Below are 22,172 nucleotides of genomic sequence, written 5' to 3' on the forward strand. Positions count from 1 at the left end.
AAACCGAGTATCACACATCCATGCCGCTGACCCTTTCGTACCTTGTGCGTAGAGACCTGCAAAATTCGCGGATTCATTGACATCTAGGATAGACTCCACAGTCCTTTAAATACTCGTGGAAATGCACTGAGAAAAAGATTTTGTTGGTGTAAACAATATTTGTTTGGCACAACCAAATCATTTGTTTATATATGAGCAATTAAATATTTTGTTGTTGTGACCAAATCAATTTGTTGAGCAGATTTGTTTGCTCCAAACATTTCATGTTTGGTTGGCCCAACCAAATCATGTTTGGTTGGCCCAACCAAATCTCTATCCTCATCTTACCAAATATTGTGTTGGTTCAACCAAATGTTTGGTTAGTACAACCAAATGGATTGTTACCATTACCAAATATTTTGTTGGTTCAAACAAATGTTTGATTATTCCAACCATATTGCTTATATCATTACCAAATGTTTTGTTGGTTCAACCAAATGGCTTGTTTGGTACAACCAAATGGCTTGTTACCATTACCAAATATTTTGTTGGTTCAAATAAATGTTTTATTATTACAACCATATTGTTTATATTGTTACTAAATGTTTTGTTAGTTCAACCAAATGTTTGATTGGTTCAACCAAATTACTTGTTATTACCAAATATTTTGTTGGTTCAAACAAATGTTTGATTAGTCCAACCATATTGCTTATATATTTACCAAATGTTTTGTTGGTTAAACCAAATGTTTGTTTGGTACAACCAAATGGCTGATTACCATTACCAAATATTTTGTTGGTTCAAACAAATGTTTGATTATTCCAACCATATTGCTTATATAATTACCAAATATTTTGTTGGTTCAACCAAATGTTTGTTTGGTTCAACCAAATGGCTTATCATTACCAAATATTTTGTTGGTTCAAACAAATGTTTCATTATTCCAACCATATTGCTTATATCATTACCAAATGTTTTGTTTATGCAACTCATTGTTCCTGCTAGACTTTATTAATTAATGGTCACATGTCCAACAACAGCTTCAGCAGTGGGAATTAACAAAAAAATCAAAATTATACATAAAAAACAAAAAAACTTTTATCATTCTTTGAAATAACAATAAATAAAAATTTACGTATTTTGCCCATTAATTATATAATACCTACACCAAACTCTGTATAACTGAAAACGTGGGATGCGCTGTTGTTTAATGTTCATAATGACGACAGCATAAAATTATCAAAATGACATTACATTTAGTCAATTCACACGTAACACATAAGATCCAGCTGATGGTTTTTCAAAATTTTTGGGTTTTAACACCTACCAAGGCAAATGCCCAAGATAACATGGTGTTCGAAGGCTTTTGATGTACATCAAAATCAACTTAGGCCTACTTTAAATTATTCCCTACTTTCAAAAAACTGTAGGCATATAACCTTTCCCCAAGCCATGAAAATGGGGGGGGGGGGGGGTGATAAGACCCCAAATGGCTCAGAAACACTCCAAATTAAAAAAGAATAAGTTTTTTAAATTTTTCAAAATTTTGTGGTTTTGAACCCCTCTCCCCACAGTTGTAGGGCCAGTCGACTTTTGGCATATTTCCCACCATAGCCGGAATCATGAATATACAATAAAAATGGTTATTGCTTATAACAAAAATGTAGGGTTTCTTTGCTCTTATGCCCCCTTCGTCCTTCCCTTTTTTCTGGTCAGTCATAAAATTACTGTATTATCATCTGAGTATAAATTAAAAATTTTAGTTCAACATGAGAATTAGAATTAGGTTATATTGACTTTCAAGATTTTATTATGTAGTTACAATGGAATGTGGTGGAATAATTGTGTGGGTAAGCTGTCTCACCCATCCTCAACCTTAAAATAATTTGAATTTCTAGGTGCAAAATGGGGCTATTTTTGCAGTTTTCCTGGTAGAAGTATAAGATGCACTTTATTCTAAGTATAAATTTTTGTACCTGTCAAATAACTTCAGCTGCTACAACCAGGAGCAAAATTATTAACTTTTCTGAGACAGAAACTATTAAAGTTATACTGAAATATGAATATAGGGTTGTATATTACGTAACAAAACATACAAATACGCTCACAAAAATATAATACGCAGTATGCCCGCCTTATCCTAAGGCAGAGCTCCGGCGCTTCAGTTTCAAGTCCTAAAAGCCAATTAGGGGAATGAGATGGAAATTGAGAAATGCTGGAATGTATATGCGGGGTAAACCTAGCAGTTTTTTTCACATATGTCAAGGAAAAACTTTATATAAACGACTTTAAAATTAGAAAATGAAGACAACGTTAAGGAAACATTTTCTATTTTTTCAATTTTCACTAAAGCGTACACAAAAATTAACTTGACAAGATTTTTTACATCAGTCGAGATCATTTTTTACACCATTTTAAATTTAGATAATAGTGTGTTTATTTTAAATACGTGTTGTGGAATGAAAACTTGCATTGTACGTTGTACGAATAATATTTGTATTATGTTTGATTGTTTGTTGAACGACACAATGCAACTGCCTGCCGACGCGCGCTAGGGCCAGCTTCTGTGAGAACAGCGCACCTTGCGCGATATTTACCAAAGTAGTCTCACGAAGATACATGAACCCTTCCCCTCCAGTTTACACGTTACCATGAAAACTGGGTGGCACGCTATCTGACGCGCCCGCTACGGTGATCGCATCGCTTCGCAGGGACGCAGGATGTTTCAATTCAATCCATAACGCGCACGGATATTGTTACATTAGCACATGAGATGAGATTACCACATAGCAAAAAATATTACATTATGCCAAGCAACATAACAGGGTAAGCAATGCTTACCTAGTGTCTATTGAATACACGCCAATGCGTAGCTACAAGTGAAGCTAATAAAAGTGAAAAAAATTTAGTTTTCAACTTGGCAATAAATGTAAGTTATCAATAAAAGGTATAATAAAATATTTTCTTATTTTATCCAAGCTACGTCAACTCTGTAATTGGTATTATTGATGCAATTAGAATTTCTCTTAAATATGTACAACTGTTTTGCCATGATCCAGATGCTGCTGCTATGTGGCTATTTACCTTTTATATGTAGGCCTTGTGATGATGCCTACCTGCTGGGGTTCCTACCCCAGGTAGTTGTTTGGCTGCTCTCGGTACCGATGAGGGTTGGGTACACACACACACATGCAATGACCTTTTAAAGCCCATGGCTTTTGGAGGGCATGTTGTCAATTTAATTACATAAATTAACAATTAAAATTAAATAAATAATCCAGTTATTTTTTTAAAATTTATTAAATAAATTCAATATTTATGAATTAAGTTCCATTTATAAAAATAAAACTTAATGACATAATGTAGGTTCATTTTCAACATGCACCTGAAAAGAAAAAAGAAATACATATCATTAGACAGTTTTATGCTGAAATGTAAGACAAAACACAAAATAAGACATTTAGAAGAATATCCCAATTAAGTTATAAAATTTTAAAATTAAATATCTTTGATACAGTAATGGACTGTATATGATTTTTGTTTGGTTTCTAATTCTATATAGTATATAGCAAGTACATGGTTAAAAAAGTTTAAGTAAAAATACTTGATCGACAATTAAGTATATAAAATCATTGACCAGTCAAATAATGACCCAACCTCTGAATGAAATATAATACAGTAGAACCTCGTTTTTACATATTTCAAGGGACCAGGAAAAAAATTATGTAATAACTGGGAAAATGCAAAATGAGGGAAATGTTCAAATTTTTTTATCATCTCACTATATGGGAAACTATAAGAAAATATACACCACATTAAATAATATGTCAGACGGTTACGTTTTTATATATTAACTATAACTTCACTATATCACATAATTAAAATTATAAATATATCCAATATATCCGTTCTTCATTATTGCCGCAAGTTAAACATGAAATTTGCTGTTCTTGTGTAAGAAATGAGAATGTTGAAGCATCTTGATATAGCCACTTGGTCTGCTGAAATTTTGTAACACAATTGATTTTTGAACTTTGTATTTAATTACGTGTTTAAGTTTTATTAATTTCAGATTTTTTGAGAAATAATACTATAAAACGATCGCTACCGCCATCAAAATAATTGTTTACGTTGAGGAATAGAAGTTAAATTGCCATTGCATTGTTTGGATATTCATTGCAGCCATTTGACTTTTCAGAATGTTTTTAATGTGGTAAAACGAATATCGCTGAATATGCACGAAGATGCCATATGTATAGGAAACTCGTACGTTGCTTAAAACGTATTTTAATAATGGAACCGTAATCCGCTCTTTTGTGTGTTTAAAACGCAAATTTTCAACTATATTTTCATGCATAATACATTTAATATTAAAGGGGAACGCTAAGAAAAAAACTTATTAATTTTCACATTTACGTCACCATACGTTTGGTTCATGGCCGTATGGTGTACAATAGCATGTGGCACAAAAAAAAAAGTAAGTTGTTTACAATGGCGAACGAAGCTGTGGTGACCGTACACTCATGCAGTAAATTAGGTAAATATGTAGTTGAGCGGTATTTGCAAAAAAAATGTTAAAAATCCGAAATTACTTTTATTATATGTTCTTTAAATTCCTCTTTTCATTTAAGCCGACGGAGATAAGAAATTCCAAATACTTTAGGAGATATCGCCATTCTTAATTTTGCTATAGAAGACCTTTTGATACGTTATCAAGATATTTGAGGTCAAAGGTTACAAAATTTTCTTTTTGTAAATATTATGTTTCCTGTGTCAGGCAATATTTTATACAATTAACCGTTCTTGAGATAGGGTTTGAAGAGTCGAGAGAGCTTAGCCACATGCACGATAATGCAAGCTCATCTGCAGAATCCAGTATTCAGTACAATTTATAAAGGGAATTACTAACAAAAATAAGATATTTATTTCCTGATAAATAATAATAATAAAATTTGAAAACGTAAATATGTTCCAATTAAATTTTTATCATAATTATATTTTAAGTAGAATAAAATGTAAGTGTTTCTTTTAACTGTTTAAATATTTGAATATACACATATTAACATGTTTATCTCTAAAACAAGGGGACCCTAACAAACCTTTATCATAAGTTGGGGCAGATATTACATTGACAGGCTTTGTTTTCAAGTCATCACACTCTGTATACAAGCCTATACTTCAGTTACATATGTATCTTTGCAATGATTGACGTTCAATTTTAAGTGTAAAGGATGACTTGTTTTTATATACAATAAATCTACTTCAAAATGTGATAGTGTTGTGCATGGGTTACAAACTTTAATAACTTCAATTAGGTATTGACCTTTCCTATTTATCAAAAGTTAGGCAGATGTTCCATTGTTGAGACCTGTTTCATTTAAGGTTTGTTAATGATAATATTTTTAATGAGTAATTTAACTTTATATATTGTACTACGTAATGGATTCTACAATTGATCTTGCTTTATTGTAAATATGTCCAAGCGCTCCATACTCTATGCGATCTATCTCGAGAATGGTTGTTTGTATAAAATATTAGCATTGCCCAGGCTGAACACAGAATGAAGGGTCTTTTTTTAAATTGTATGAAGACAGTAACTGCCTTCTTAGTTTTAATGTCAAGTATGCAAAATTTCATCAAGAGCTGCCCAAATTCGGATTCAAGGGGTAGAAAGAGTGATGTAAACATGTGAAAGATCTGTGGTAGGTGTTGAGAAGGGGGTAGGAAGGGGTAAGGGGGATGAGAGAATGAGGAAAGTAGTGCACCAAAATCGTGTGTATTGAATTAATTTTTTGTTTGAATCAGATGTAGATAGTATTGATTTTCTTTTTAACTTCCAGTGTGCAACATTCTTTTAAACAGGACAAAATATTTCTTTGAAGGGTAGGAAAGAAATATTTTCTCCCTTAATCTCATGTTTTCATCGAACATCTTTTCTTCAATCATATGTTGATGATGAATTACTCTTTTATGTACCTCAACTGATTACAATTACCAAGGAGAAACAAAAAACTACTTTAAAGGATAGTAACGTGAAATAGAAAAAGGTTACGTTAAAGAGTAATTTTTTTTAACATCAAGATGAAAAATTTCATCAAGCAGTGAAACATTCTCCTTGAAGGGTTGTGAAAGTGGGAAGGGGTAGTGTTTTTAAGTATCAGGTATTCAATAAACTTCCTTTTGTGAAAATCATATGTAGACAGTTATGTACTTCCTCTTTTGAACATGAAGTGTGCAAGATGTTATCACGTCATACCAGCATTATATTTTAAGTAGTGGGAAATGTAGATGGGGTGGTTTTTTTTTTTAATCCTCATAGAGAAATTTTTATGGGAGTATATTTTAACTAAATGTAGACTGTTCATAAGATGTTATCACGTCAAACCAGCATTATATTTTAAGTAGTGGGAAATGTAGATAAAAAAAAAAAAGCTAATGGACGTGTAATTACCACTGCCAAATAATGAGGTTCAAGTGCTGGAAATTCTTTGTTATTTTCAGTGAATGTCTGAAACATGGTTCAGCCAGGTTGCATGGACTGAAGTCTTTTTTTTGTAACCTACTCCATAATTGCTTTATACTTACACTGTTATGAAGCCATACCCTTCGTTACCTACCCAAAACTTGAAACTTTTTATACTTGGTCATTCCTTGATGCACTTGTGAGACCCCATTGTAGGTGCCTGCAAACTAAAAATTTATGCTAAAAGGTAAACTATTAATTACTATGTAACGTTATTTATGTTAATTCACTCATAACTGCATCACTGGTCGTGAATAAATCTTTTAATCCTTGTTTGTCTCCATGTTACTCACAGTGCATATTCTTGCTTACAAATTATATAGGATAAAATATTTAGAGCCAAAATTTTATGATTTTATTTTCTGTCAATTTTTGTTTTCAAAAATATATTTTCTGTTTCTATTGGCCTAAGTGCCTTTTCATGTGCTGTACAAGATATTTTCTACAAGTACAACCATAAAGGAAATAAAAAGGTAACCCTCGGATTGAAAACCAATAAGCTATAAACTTGTATAAATGTTTTGAAATGTTATATGTAAAATCTCAAGTGTCATAGAATCACATTGGAAACATAAAACATCTTGGGATATAAACATACAAATACATACATATATGTACACACATATACATACAAGAAATTCTCTACAAATCTGATCTTGGGTAATATACAAACATTTATAAATTAACATAAATAAATTTAAGTCTTAATATTTTATATGTTGGCTTATGCTTGGGTAGAGCTTCCCCAATAAAAATATTGGTTTCACATGTGATACTGGGTCCAATTAGTTTGCAGCTAGGCTAACCTATATTGAGGTCTCACTATGTATCAAGTAAAGACCAAGTATAAAAATGTTTAAAGTTTTGATTAGGTAACACAGAGTATGGATCATAACAGTGTGAGTGTAGTAATTATGGACTTTGTTACAAAAAGAAGACTCGAGTCCATGCAACCTTCTGACTGAAACATGTTTCTAACTTTAAAGTTTCCTGGATTCAGTGAAAATCACAAGTAATTTCACACTATGTTCCAGCACTTCAAACATATATTTTGACAAAGGCAGATACATTAGCATTCTTTTTCAGAACTTTTTTATATCTTGATTTATGTTGGAAATCTAAAAAAATTATCGTTCCAAAAATTTATCCTGATATTTTTTGGATGCAATTAAGTAAGTACATGTTTGAAAAACACAACAGCCACTATCCAAATGAAAAAAATGAAAAAATCAACAAAGTTGTGAAGGAATTGTGGATATTAAATTGGTTGCAATTATTATAATTCAGCAAAATTATGTGTAATTCAAGATTTAGTTGTACAAAGTGATTTTATTACTGTAAACATATTAGGTACGGTACCTTGAATTTGACAACTTACTTCTGGATGAATTTCTGTGTGACTGCCAGTTACTGGGGCATTGAATATGGTGCAGCAGGAAAACATTACAGAAAAAAGCAGTGATGATATTTGATTTTTAAAGGAAAATCTCTGCATCCACAAAAAAACTAAACTTTCTTCCTCTGTGCAGAGATTGCCCTGAAAAACAGTAAAAGCCACAAATATAATAAACAACAGATTAAAATTAGTCACATTTTAGTCATGCAAATTGTCCACATATATATTTGGTATGTCTCTCTGGCTTGTTAAATTTTAATTCTTTTTTTTTTTTCAAAAAAATACACATTAGTTTACTGTGGGACACAACATGTCTGTGTGACAAATTGGAAAAAAAATTTGGGACAAATTAACGACCCGATACCAGCCTATAATTAATGACGACAACAAGATGGCATCACTTGCATCATTACCACCCCTACTTTCTAACAGAACAAGCGCGGGAATATGGGGGTTTTGGGCGGGGAACTTGTTCTCTGTAACTACAATTTTCGCGGTATCGCCAAGTTAACTTGAATCCTACCTATTCAATTGTACTTCTCGATACCACACAAATAATTTCTGCGGTATCGTGAAATTAATATGAATCCTACCCATTCAAGTGTATTTCTCGATACCGCAAAAATTATTTCTGCGGTATCACCAAGTTCACTTGAATCCTACCAATTCAATTGTACTTCTCGATACCACACAAATAATTTCCGCGGTATCGTGAAAGTCACATTAAGCCTACACATTTAAGTGTAATTCTCGATACCACACAAAAAATATGCACTTGTTCAACAAATACTCTAATTCTACATCATTTCCAACTCTTAACACACACTTTCACCTATCAACTATCGTTCTCTACCCTATCTACCATCACCATCAAACAACATTCTCTAATCTTTTCTTCTACTTTTATTTCCACTCACCTGTCTTTTTTCTTTCACATTTTCCCTCCATAACATACCACACACCATGACAATTTAACTGCCACCCGTCTTCATTCACAACTACATTGATACCAACCTTTCAACATTTTAATGCTCACAGTGATACCAACATTTACAAATTTTTCATTGGTAACTTTAAGTATTAAATACACATATTTCAAACTACTACAATAAACCACTCCTGCTTTAACTTCCAAAACTACCCCTAACATCACAAATCACCAACAAACACGCATATAGTAAAACAATTACGTGCATCCAGTTATACCAACTCTATAACTCCCACATTTTATACTAACACCTTTGTCCTACTAATATGACATCATTATTTTCCCCTCCGGTTTTCTCAACCAATAAGAAATCTGGTATCGAGAAGTTCAATTGAACCCAATTTTTTTTTCATATATAATCTAAGTAGCTAAACCCATGCAAGTTTATAATACATATTACTATATATATATATATTAAAACCTATTTTCATATATGTTTGCATGTCAAACACATAAAACATTAAAGTAACATAGAACACTTTACCTAAAAAAAACATTCGAACTATTGTAGAGTATTTTTAAAGTAGCTAACCAAACCTAACTGGCCATATTCGTAATGTAACAGTATTTGGAATACCTAATATAACCATACTTTAAAATGGCCAATTACTGGTAAACTACTTGAAGTAAACCAAGACACCCTTAAGTAATGATTGGCAAGCAAGGACAGGCAGTAAAAAATTAGCATTGTGAAATTTTTTACATTAATGTAGCTCTCCTTTTACAATATTTTATACAACTAATGAGCTAAACTAATCAACCACTTAATACGTAAACTAGCACATCTAAAAACAACATGAAATACACTAATGCTGTTTTATGAAACTATCAAAGATAATTCAGAGAACTAAAAAATATTTTTTTTTATAAATTTAAATTTTTGTTAATACAAGAAATGCAGATTTAAGATAAAATATTTACTGGTAAATATTCTCTTATCTAGAGGATAGCACTTTTCAAGTATTAAGTAGCTGAAAGTTTCAATGGTTTGATTGTTATGTACAATAGAGGTAAATGTTTCGTATTGCATATCCAAGTTAACCCTGTGATCCTGATGCAATGATCCTGGGGCCTATTTCACCAATAAACTTTGCAACTTTTCAATTTGCACTTTGCACATAACTGAAAAGTGCAAAGTAAATGTGTTCCACCAAAATTTTTAACCTCTTTGCATTCCTACAGCCAGTCTGCAAAGTCTTTGCATTATTTTATTCATTGTTTACATTACTGTTGCCTAGTTTGTAGGTTATAGAGTGCATGATGAGTAAGAAAATAGAAGTTGTGCATAAAAAATTAGCAGTATTAGAACTTATAAAAAAATATATATATTATTTGCAAGTTTCTCGAGTAGGTACAGTAACACAGAAACAAAAGGAGAAGGAATGGACTGACGTTCTTTTAAAAGCACAATGAATATCATTGTCAATCATGAAATTTATTCTTAATGTGTACACTTTCCTTACTGGAACTCTGTCATCTTCATCAGCCTCATCACTTGAATGCAATAAAATACGCCTCCTCATTTTCCTTCTTTTACTTTTGTAGGTTATGTGTTTATGTTACTACCTATGTTTTCATTTCTCTCAACCACATTAAATTAAATTAAATAATTACTTAGATGGTAAATTTATAACAAACAACACTTTTAACCACCTCAAACAAATTAATTAAATAAGATCACACAATAAAAATTAAACTGCAAAAGCAAAATGATATTTGCAAAACCTCTGAAAACTTTGCAAATATTTTTAGAATGAGTTATGCAGAGAGAGATTATTGTGGAACAGAAACACGTTCAAAAGTGCAAAGTCTTTGCACTTTTCGCTTTGCACTTTTCAATTTTTGCTTTGCGAATTCTAATTTTCGTGGAACGGAAGTAAGAAAGAAAAGTGAAAAGTGAAAAGTGAAAAGTTGCAAAGTTTATTGGTGGAATAGGCCCCTGATGGCATGATCCTGTACACCTGATCCTGTGGTACATGATGCTTATTTTTTAGCAGTGTGGAGGCGCGTAACACCTACCTGACGTAATTTATCTTATTCGTAATTTATTTTTTACATCAGGTTTCACGCGAAATGCCTCCCCACTGCTGAAAAAAGCATCATGAATTACAGGATCAAATGTGCAGGATCATGCCTCAGGATCAAAGGTATATCTGAAAACACCTGGATACGCAATTCGGAACTTTTACCTACATAGAGCAGTTAAGATTCATAATACTTAGCAAAATTAAGGAAAGTATAACTTACAAGTAGGATCACATACAGATGTGAGAATGAATAGTTTTAAAACATATTTCAATATACATGCATTAAAAGTTGTCTACTTAGTTCTATGACTTTCGTCAGCCCACATCATATAAGATTTAAGCTTAATTCTGAAGGGGACAGAGTTTTCTGAAGAAAAAACTAAATGTTTATTTTTTTAAACCAATATTTGACATTTAAGCGAGTGGTAAGGTCAGAGTTGTGTATTACAAATACAGTGATATGATAATGGTTGTTGGTTTTTGTGTCGGCAGCATTAAAATACTTATAAACAGTGTGGATGGTTGATTAGTTATGCTGCTTTAAATTTTTTTTTAAATATTCAAATGGTTGAAAAGCATTATCAATTAACCTATCCTAACCAACCAATCATTGCAGTGAAATCTAAATATTATTGCTTCAATTTTGTTACTTAATGCACATAACCTCTGAGAAAAATAATTATTAAAAATATTTTAAGCAAATGTCTGACAAGTGAGGCTTCATGCTAATTTTAGTTTTAAATGTGAAAAGTGTATTCACTGTTTTACTTAGACATTTATCAGTAACTATTCTGCGAAAAGGCATTGGAATGCTTCACGTAGTTTAGTAATAATTTACTGAGTTTTTAGGTTAGGTACGTTACAAAGAGTGAATGAGAATGGTTAAGATAGGTTAATTACATTCATACTGTGAAATTATGTGAATGGTTATTTAGGTCAGGTTAGCTACATTAAAATTCTTGGGTAATTATCTGAATTGTTGGTTATTAATTACATATTATAACTACGCCAACCGAAACCTTCACATAGTAATTTTAATATGTCCAAATTAACGTAATCAATCATGTACAAATTTAATAGTTTTAATTTTGCTAAGGAAATGTGAATTCACCCATATTTGCAGTTATTTTTGTATAAAACATAACCACACGTTAAAACGGTAAATTGCTGGTTAACTAGTTGTGAAGTATTTTAACGTATTAAACATATTCCAACCACACGTTATAACGGTAAATTGCTGGTTAACTATTTAAAGAATCTCACCACAGTTTCACAAAATAGTTACCAGCAACTATATAGATAGAAGAGGGGGTGAAAATAATATTTATACAAGAACCGCGCCTAGACAAACAACATAGCCTACATGGAAAATATTTCACTTACCTGCAACAAGTCCAATTAACTGCAAACACCCCAATCTTCCAAAATTATCTTGGTTTACTCATCAACCATTTTTTAGATCAGCACTTGCTCACATACAAACGGTAACGAGGAAATAAATAACCTGATGCCCACAATATTCAATTTCCAGCACCATCACGGAGCTGCTTCAATAACAATAAAACGGCATAGCCAACAAAATAAAAACCGGAAAGTAGTGTCGCCAACCAAATGGTTTAGTTGCGCTAACAAAATATTTTGTTGGCGCTGCAAAATATTCGTTTAAAATGTTATAATTTAAGCAAACATGCTGTTTGTTTAGAAAAATAATAATGATTTGTTTGACTGAAACAAATATCTGTTTGAAGTGTTGGACCAAACAAATAACTGCTTGGTGCAACAAATTATTTTTAAACAAATAATTTGGTTTTGAGAACACGTGTAGTTTGTTTGGAACATTTAACGTTTAGTACGGTCAAATAAACGATTGGTAGAATTAAATAAATATTGTTTGAATGAAACAACCATCATGCAAACAAATATATTTTGTTCATGGAACCAATCCTTTTTCTCAGTGTGACACCTGTTCATTGGCTACTGACATTGTGCGTCGTTCACTCTTCAGGGCTGTCCAGTGTCAGTTCAGGCGGTCAAATGGAGATCCGCTGGCACCCAGCCCAAACCGCGTGCAAGTAGTAGAACAGCTGTTGAGGGTTAGTTACTGCTTTTTTTTTTTGTAATTGAAAAATCGAGAAAACTTCATTAAATGTGGATTTCCACAGTCGTATTCGTGAAATCCAGTTTTATTTTAAGCTTGGAAAGTCTGTGTGATTTTTTCCCTGGGCGCCTTATCTTCAGACTGACACTTCGTGGCAGCTGGTTATCGTGACGCGCTCAACCCCTCGCCGATAAACCTGCCCCAAGCAGCCCACATATAGCTGTCACTGCTCCGCGATTATGGCTTTCCCAAGTGTCGGGAAATCGGTTGTCGTTCGCTGGGGCACTTGAAGCGACGGCGACGCGCCGTGTGCATTAGTGTCACGCGCTCCAGCGTCTAATAGACAAGCCTGTCCGTCCCCGTCATGTCCGTTAGTCTAGGACTAGGCTGCGTGGCAACATTAGCTTCTTCGTACTCAGGGAAACATTGAGTGCATGCTGCTAGCAATATTTTGCGTTTCAAAATAGAGTTAAAAAAATGCGTATTGCTTAGTTAATTTCTATGTACCTAACATACACACGCACACACACAAAATTATATACTAACCAACTAATACCGAAAACCACAATCACTCCTAGAATAAACTACTTCGTGAGTGTGCATCATTATTTATTTCAAATTTTTGATAAATTAAATCCATTCGAAAAAAAGGTTTTTCGTAACATATGATTACAAACCTAATATCAATAAATAATATTTCATCTGCTGGGTACACCAATATTTTTTTATTGATGAAGCTTTATACCCATATATTTCAAGACTAATGTTTTTTTTTTTTCTACACGTGTTTCTGGTTATTTATGACAGAATAATATCTACCTACAATAATTTTTTTATATGAGATATGAAGTATTGATTCAGAGTTTCGTTTCATTGCTGAATGCATGTAACTGAATCAAAACATACAACATTTTAATCATGTTGATTTCAAAGGAAAAAAATAATGCATTACTTAGTCAATTAGTATGTCTTGAGAGAGCTAAGTAACACTATCATGCAAGACGATTTCTCTTTACCTCGAGGTCTATCTTTTGCGATCGTAAGTAAGCACCCTACATTCCATATGAAAAAATGACTGTATAACAAAGTATGTGGCGAAAACTGATAGCAAGATTTGGAAATACAGTGTAAACTTTTTATAACGTCACTCTATTTAACGTTAAACTCCTTAAAACGTCAAAATTGCTTGCCTTTGGTTCGTTTACCTTGTTTTCTATACAATTATACCTACACTCTATATAGCGTCACGCTCACTTTATTTAACGACAACAATACGGCATTATAAATTACTAAGCAGTACTTTATAAGTTGCCGAAGTTGATAAGAACTAAAGCTGTGAACGTTCTTTTGTTTGCTGTTTTGTTGTTATATTATCTAGCTCGTGTTTACTTAGACTGACGTACCGGAGATTCTAAGAAATTTTGTCTTTTGTTTTTGTATAATGAACTTGCACATGTTTTCCTCGGTCATCAGAATTTTGTCACGTTGTTACACGTTATCATTTTCGCAGTGCTTACAGACTTTAGAACAGTAAACATGGTGAGTAAACGAAAATCTTTTTGTATTGACGTAATAAGTGTATTAATACGCTCAATAGAGGCGGGAGAAAAGATCAGTGATGTTGGAAAACGCTTTGGATTTAGCCGCTCTACCGAGTCTACAATATGGAAAAACAAAGAAAAAATAACAGACTATACGCAAATAGTGTTGTTATTTGTATGAATATTAATGTTCATGTGTAAAATGTGTACTATATTAGTAAATACATATTATTATAGAATAGTAAAATGATATCTTTTATTTCTCTCCATTTAACGACCACTCTCTATAACGCCGAAAAATGCTCAGTCCGTTAAGTGTCGTTATAAAGAGTTTACACTGTACTTGCAAAATTTTTTTTGCATGAGATATATTAATTCTCGCTGCTGAATGGCACAATTGTAGCCAGTTGGAGCCTTGTAGACTTGTAGCCTCGTTAGTCTCGTGGACCTTAAGATCGTAGACTTGTAGCTTGGTAGCCAATTAGCTTTGTAGACTTGTAGCAAAATTTCGTTAGGGCAGATGGAGTCAAAGACGGTTGGAGCCAAAGATAGTTGGAGCCAAAGATATTTGGAGGCATTGTAGCCTACTGTATACTGACGATAGTATCCTACCGAGTTGAATGCTTGTGTAAATGTAAGCTTTTTCGTTAAATGTGCATGGACGAGTCTGTAATACCGTAACTTAACGTATCTTCCGATAATATCCTACTTATGGGAGTATAAAGTAATATTTCCTATCGATCATTTCCTACTGATGGGATGTATCACTTTGGTGAGATCGTATCGTACTGATGAGATCGTATCACTTTGATAGGATCATGTCCTAATGCTGGGAAGTATATCTTTAATGGGATGGTATTACTTTGATAGAATCGTACTCCTTTAATTAGATCGTATCCTTACTGATAGATTCACATCCCCTTGATGTGATCGTATCCCTTTAATGAGATTATATCACTAGGGGAACTCGGGCAAATATGAGCATATTAAGGAACACTCCGAAAAAAACTTTATTTTAAAGCCGTTAAAGAACAAAATTAATACACCAAATAATTCTTACAATTGTTAACTTTCTTACACCAATAGTATTTTGGACATACACATTCTACGTGGAAGTAGCAACATAAATTTTACAAATATAACAACCTGCTCATATTACCCAGTTGTAGGGGTAATATGAGCAAGTAGATAGGCAAATATGAGCAGGCATATTTAACTTGAAAGAGACCTATATGACACAAGGCATTATTATTTTAATATTTTCAGTAATATCATTACCAAGTACTAAAAATATATAAAATGCTCTTTTTAATTATATTGTAACAGAATAATAAACGAATGAACTATCATAAAACATGTTTTATAGGGTGTACACCATTTTTCACATATTCCTACTTCGGATAGAAGGGATTGTCTGCATTTACGATTCATTTGCAGTTCTCACAAGAAAAACATTCCGAGTCGAAATCACTTACACATCATGGTACCACTGGCTACAATTTCACACCTGACCCATTGTTCACCATGGTGATCGTCCGTGAAATTACCACCACAGACAGGGCACATGCAGTCCGAAACAGTCAATTTCCTTTTTTTTCACTAGAAACAGAAGTTTTAGACTTCCCTGACCTCATTTTCGCAATTTAACTTTGGAAATCGCGTGAGCTGATGTGAGTTCTCTTGCTCTACCCCGTTTCCTGCCTCTATAAGACCTCGTTCGAGTAAGAGATGGAAGAGGTAAAAGTGCTTTAACAGTTCTTCTAGGAGTTTCAGGTTCTTGGGCGTCTTGGTTGCACTTTGTTGGCGTTATCTGCTTGGAGGTAGAGAGAAACTGGGAAGCTGTATTTGTATGTGGTTGTGATGTTGCAGAACTGCCCGCTGTAGGTATGTCTTGTTGTATGGTTTGACATGTTCTGGTTTCTTGATCTGTGCCTGGAATCACTTCCGAAATGAAAGCATGATCAGGAATAACATTTCGATTCACAGGCCACATACCTGTTGCACGAAACGAATTGGCTGCCAGACCGACTGTTGCAACTCTCTCACAAGCTTCCTTTACCAAGTCTCCGAATTCAACCTTGGTGAAAGCTCTGCTATGCTGCCTGACGAAACGACTGCAAGCATCGTAATAAGCTCGTTTCAGTGGCGAGAAGAGTCCTTTATCTGCAGGTTGAAGCCAATTAGTGGTGTGTGGTGGCAAGCAAAGCATACAAAGACCATTTTCCACAGCAAATTAAAACAGTTCAGGGTTAGAACAATGCAAATCATGCCCATCCACAATCAAAATGGCTGGATTCTCCTTGTTTATGCGGAAATAATCTACGAACTTCTTAATTACAACAAAGAGAATTGGTGCATTAATGTATGCAGACTTTTCATTTAGAAAAACTTCGCTTCCAGGAGGCAAATTTTCCTTCAAACCAACCACTGTATGCTTTCCTTTCATGATGATCAGGGAGGAAGGTAGTTACCTGCTGCATTGAAGCAGGCTACCAAGGTTGTAGTTTCACCTTTCTCTTTTGGAGAAATCGCGTGAACGACTCTACATCCTTTGGGTGCTACAACAGTAGTTGGTCTAGTGTTAAGTTGGAACCCACTCTCATCAATGTTGAATACTCTGGCAGCTCTATGTATCAAGTTAAACTCTTGCATCTTTTCCTCGATAAGGTCAAAGAATATTCCAAGTTCCGATTTTGTCATGGATAAAGCACGAATAATTGAAAGATTTTCTTCTTTCCGTATTGAGAGATCTGGATGACGCTTGAGAAAGCTCCACAGTCAGTCCCAACCTGCCATACCTGTTTCCTTATTAAACCTATGCTGTAGTTTAAATTTTTCTGCTAAATTAAAAGCTAGTGCACGTAACTGCATTCGGTTAAGGGAAAACCCATGTTCAGACAGGTATTTTACATGCTCAGTAAGGACTTCTTCAACTCGCTCCCCTAATTCAGGCTTGCGACCCAGTTTTCTTGGTTGAAGTCCGCAAGTTTCATCAGTAACGGAATTCAAATACCTGCGTAATGTTTGGCGTGGAACATCGTAAACAGCAGCAGCACGATTCTCAGATATATTTCCGGTTCTAACAGCATTAACAGCTTTTTCCATAGATTCTGCAGACCACTTCTGGCGGGCAGCACTATTTATTTTGAGGTCATAAGCCATCTGAAAGCAAAAAATAAATTAGGGTTAATTAATTTAAGGCACATTTATTTTCAACAATGTTGTGATTTATAGGCTACTATGTAAATTTGCAGTAACACTTTGATGGTGTCGTGTTCTAAACGATTCCAGGTGTAGGCCTACATTCATGTTTAAGGAACATTCTATACAATGCAGCAATGTAGTAAAACATAAGTTTTAATTTTTAAGTTCATCTGCATAGGTGTCTTCCTTGAAAAAACACAATTTTTCAAGAAAAAAATGTTTCTTCTCAAAATTTTCCTAGACTGGCCCCGACATGGCGTCGAATGGATGAAGCTGGCTAACGGTTTCTTTCTTGTCTCTCCACTAATAACTGACCATCGCTGCGCTATCTCTACATTTCAATGTTAACTCATTATTGTCACAGAACAAGACAATATTTTAACGTATTTTATAAGTCGTCATTGTTTCTTTTTATGACTAGAAATTACTACATAAAGTATTAAAGGATAGTTTTACTGTTAGAAAGTTATAATTGACACATCAATACTTTGGTATTTAGTATTTACCATGATTTCATTACCTTGGCCATATTACCCATAGTGAAAAACAGCTGACCATATTACCCTGATTAGGCCTGCTCATATTACATTTTTGACTGCTTATTATTTTATCAGACCTCAGCAGACAACCGACAAATTAAACTACAAATCACATACATGAAAAGAGAGAGAAAATACCATGGTTTCACGGACATACCGTAGAATTTTGTTGTGTTTAAGAGTAAGAAATATTTTTAACATTTCTTTACACTTCATTTAACTACATAAGCCAAAAATAATCAAGTAACAAAACATACATACCTTTGAATGACAATAAAACTCATTTGAAGAATAGCTGGAGCCTTGCATGTTACTTACAAAGCCAAAGCATACTACAAAGCAGTGTTACCACAAGTCATTGATAGTAAAAAAAAATCTCTTGCGGTCGTGGCCAAAGAGGATAAAGTTGCTCATATTACCCGACTGCTCATATTTGCCCGAGTTCCCCTACTGATAGGATTGTATTTTGTCGATCGTGTCCCATTAATGACATCAGTAGGGAGAGCGTGCCGACTCTGGAACATAGGCGAGGGGGGAGCGGGGTAATCCGGGGATTATCCCATTTTTTACGCATTTTTTATGGTTTTTTATGTGCAAATCCAGTTTTTTATGCCCTAATACAGTGGCTAATCCGCTAATCCAGTGGCTAATCCGCTAATCCGCAAATCCGCAAATCCGCAAATCCGCAAATCGCAAATCCGCAAATCCACAAATCCGCAAATCCGCAAATCGCAAATCGCAAATTCGCAAATCCGCCATTTTGTATTTCTAGAAATTTCCACCAACTTCGAATTGTGACGTCATGATTCTGTGTCGTCTGCTGGAGGCTGCCATCTTGATTTTTCCTGGCCGCCATCTTGTTTCGTCTGCTGGAGGCCGCCATCTTGATTTTTCCTGGTCGCCATCTTGTTTCGGCTGCTGGAGGCCGCCATCTTGTGTGACGTCATATAGTTCTGTTGGTCGCCACCAGGTAGCAGCAGGTATTATTTTATTTTAACTAAAATATTTTCAGTGCCGAGGCTGGGATTCGATCCATGGGACGTGAAAACGTCCAGGATGTCGTGGTTACGAGGCGGACGCCTTAACCACTAGACCACGAGACCAATTGGAATATGGTGGAATAAATAATCTATATATGCTATGTACTGATGTCAAGTTTATGATAAAAGGGGGAGGGTATTTTTGCCTTCCTTAATGCATACCTAAGGCGCCACATTTGAAATTAAAAATCATTATACAGCCGCCATCTTTAATTCCAGCACAGACTACCAGATGGCGCCAAATTCAAAAATTAGTTGCCAGAGGCGCCGCCATCTTGGTTCTCAAGTTGGCTGGTAGATGTCGCTAGTATCGCGCGCCAAATTCAAAAATTAGTTGTCAGAGGCGCCGCCATCTTGGTTCTCAAGTTGGCTGGTAGATGTCGCTAGTATCGCGCGGCAAATTCAAAAATTAGTTGCCAGAGGCGCCGCCATCTTGATTCTCAAGTTGGCTACCAGAGTGTGCCACCGTCGCCATCTTTATTTCATATTTCAGATGCCAGGGCACAGCACCATTCGATAGGTCGAATGCTAATCGATATATTTACTTTTATTTCATATTTCAGCTGCCAGGGCGCAGCACCATTCGATATGTCGAATGCTAATCGATATTTTTAGTAACAAGTGTTGCTACCAGAGGGCGCGATATTTAAATTTAAAAAAACATTACAACCTTTAAACAATTCTCCGCCATCTTGGATTCAACAGCCCCACCATCTTGGAAGCACATGATACACCCAAGGACTCGTACCAATACATGCACAGAGTGCACCGAAAAGATTGTTCCCTTACATGCACAGAGTGCACCATATTGAATGATCATGATATGTGTTCCTTTATATGCATCAGAAGCAGGCATAAGAAATTTTTTCTTATAGGCATACTTTAGTGTTAGCTTTCCTGTAATGCATTTAATAATAGTGTAAGCTCATTATTATTATTTAGTGATAGTGAATTTATAACTATGATGTGTAGTCTCATTCTCTTCATCTCGACGTGGCGGAAGATTCTCTGGAGTGTAAGCTGAAAAAAAAAAAACTTGTGTTTGAATTTATAGTGGTATGCTGCTTTCCACATCACCTTAGAGACTATGTCTCAGGAGGTACAGCATTAGATGCGTTAACTCCTTTTTTTTATACATGGCGAGTTTCCCCGAGAGGCCTATTTTCCATGTTTAACAAGGGCGCAAGCATTATGCTTCACCGTCACTCTCTCCCAAGCCGCTGTCCACTCCATCATCTGGCTCCACTTGCTCTTGAGCCTCCAGTACAGCTTCAAAGCATGCTATAATACCGTTGTAAAGGTATGTTAGAAACTCGTATTCCTCTGGAAATGCAGCGAACAAATTGATCGCGGAGACCTCTAGATGGTGTACTATCGCATCTATATTCATGCCGATGCAAGCATGAAGCGCATATTCAATGCAATCGCGCGTTTCCTCAAAAGCAGCCATGTTCATTATGGAATTGTCAGAGACAGAATGAAGACTATAGTTGACCTGGTCTTGACGGAAAGATGACATGCAACAAAGTTTAACCACATTAGCATTTAAAATCAGGATAGACTGAAATTTACTTTAAATTATTAAACAGACTAGCATTTAAAGAAAACTATCAGATTCACTATCTGAACCGTGTAAATAAGATGAGTGCAATCTCTACATGTTAAACATACCGATGGTTTTATCTCCACATGCGCAGTACAGTAGTGCATGAGTTCTGTCCAACATTCTTAATGTTTTATGGGTGAAGGGGGAGGCAATGAATCGCAGTTGCTTGCCATCTACCCAGTTGCCCACTCCGAGCGGAGGAGGAGTTTGGAGCGCTGTTGTTTTCCTACAACTCGACTCGGAGCAGCAATGCTTATTGAGCGTACCAAGGTATGAGGATAGTACAAAAAAAAATAAACTGGAAAATTATAAAATAAAAAAAAAAGTTAGAATCTCTTATTATGTGGGGGAACTCAGGTTCAGGGATCTAGACGGTAATGTCCCCATGGAAGCGTGCTAATTCCATCATCGGAAATGCTCCGCTTGTCGTCACCTGATGACAACGCCACCTTAGTCACGCGTTCAGTACAAACAATGTGATTTCGTGAACGAAAATGATATTGAGTCCCCCAAACCTGTGAATTTGTTTGCAAGCAATCCAGATATTGCTCAAAAAGTAGCGAGCTGAGTACACTAGCCTTCACACCCTTGGCTTTAAGCGTAAAAGCACCATCGTCCATCTTGTATGCATAAAGTTTGGGGCGAAGACCAACATACTCAGTAATGATGCGTCCAGCGGCTTCATCCTTCATGACACCAGTCATGCCGTGGTTGACTGATGGAAACCTTTGAACATTATCTGGAGCATAATTCGAAGTGTCGAATCGAGAAGCCAAATCGGGGAGAATCGAAGAATACACATCGCGACACTCGATGTGGTACAGAAGAGAATCGGTATCTGAGTAAAGCAGGTGCAGAGATGGAAAGGGAAACTTAACCTGCATATAGTTATAGTGGAAATCATAGAGATGCAATTTGGATAAATCTAAGATGGCCACACCAGTGTAAAGGGGTTTGTTGAAGGTTACCGAACCTTTGGCTAACTCAATGATGACCAGATTCTCATCGACGATCCGCCTTGCCTTAAATGACGGACGACCTATCAACTCTGCCGCACCATATATGGTATCGTACCGCGAAACCACACGTATGTCACGCTCCCTACGCGGCGACTGCAAAGATTTGCCAAAAACGGAATTATTCATTAATTTATAGAAGGATTTCTCAAAGGGGTTCGCTGCCTGAGCACGGCAATTCAGATTATACCTTACGTACGACGCCATCCAGGATT

At 35.0% G+C, this 22,172-nt stretch overlaps 1 long non-coding RNA gene across 1 annotated transcript; it reads right to left on the reverse strand.

Annotated features, from left to right (window-relative positions):
• Positions 1-3,260: 3,260 nt before the first annotated feature.
• On the reverse strand, positions 3,261-12,448 carry LOC134534421 (uncharacterized). Its single transcript, XR_010075491.1, has 3 exons — positions 12,297-12,448; positions 7,881-8,039; positions 3,261-3,364 (listed from the first exon to the last, which is right to left on the reverse strand). It is a non-coding gene; the product is annotated as an uncharacterized LOC134534421 (long non-coding RNA).
• Between the last annotated feature and the right edge of the window lie 9,724 nt (positions 12,449-22,172).

Source organism: Bacillus rossius, chromosome 7 (assembly GCF_032445375.1).
Source record: "Bacillus rossius redtenbacheri isolate Brsri chromosome 7, Brsri_v3, whole genome shotgun sequence".
Taxonomy (NCBI): domain Eukaryota; kingdom Metazoa; phylum Arthropoda; class Insecta; order Phasmatodea; family Bacillidae; genus Bacillus; species Bacillus rossius.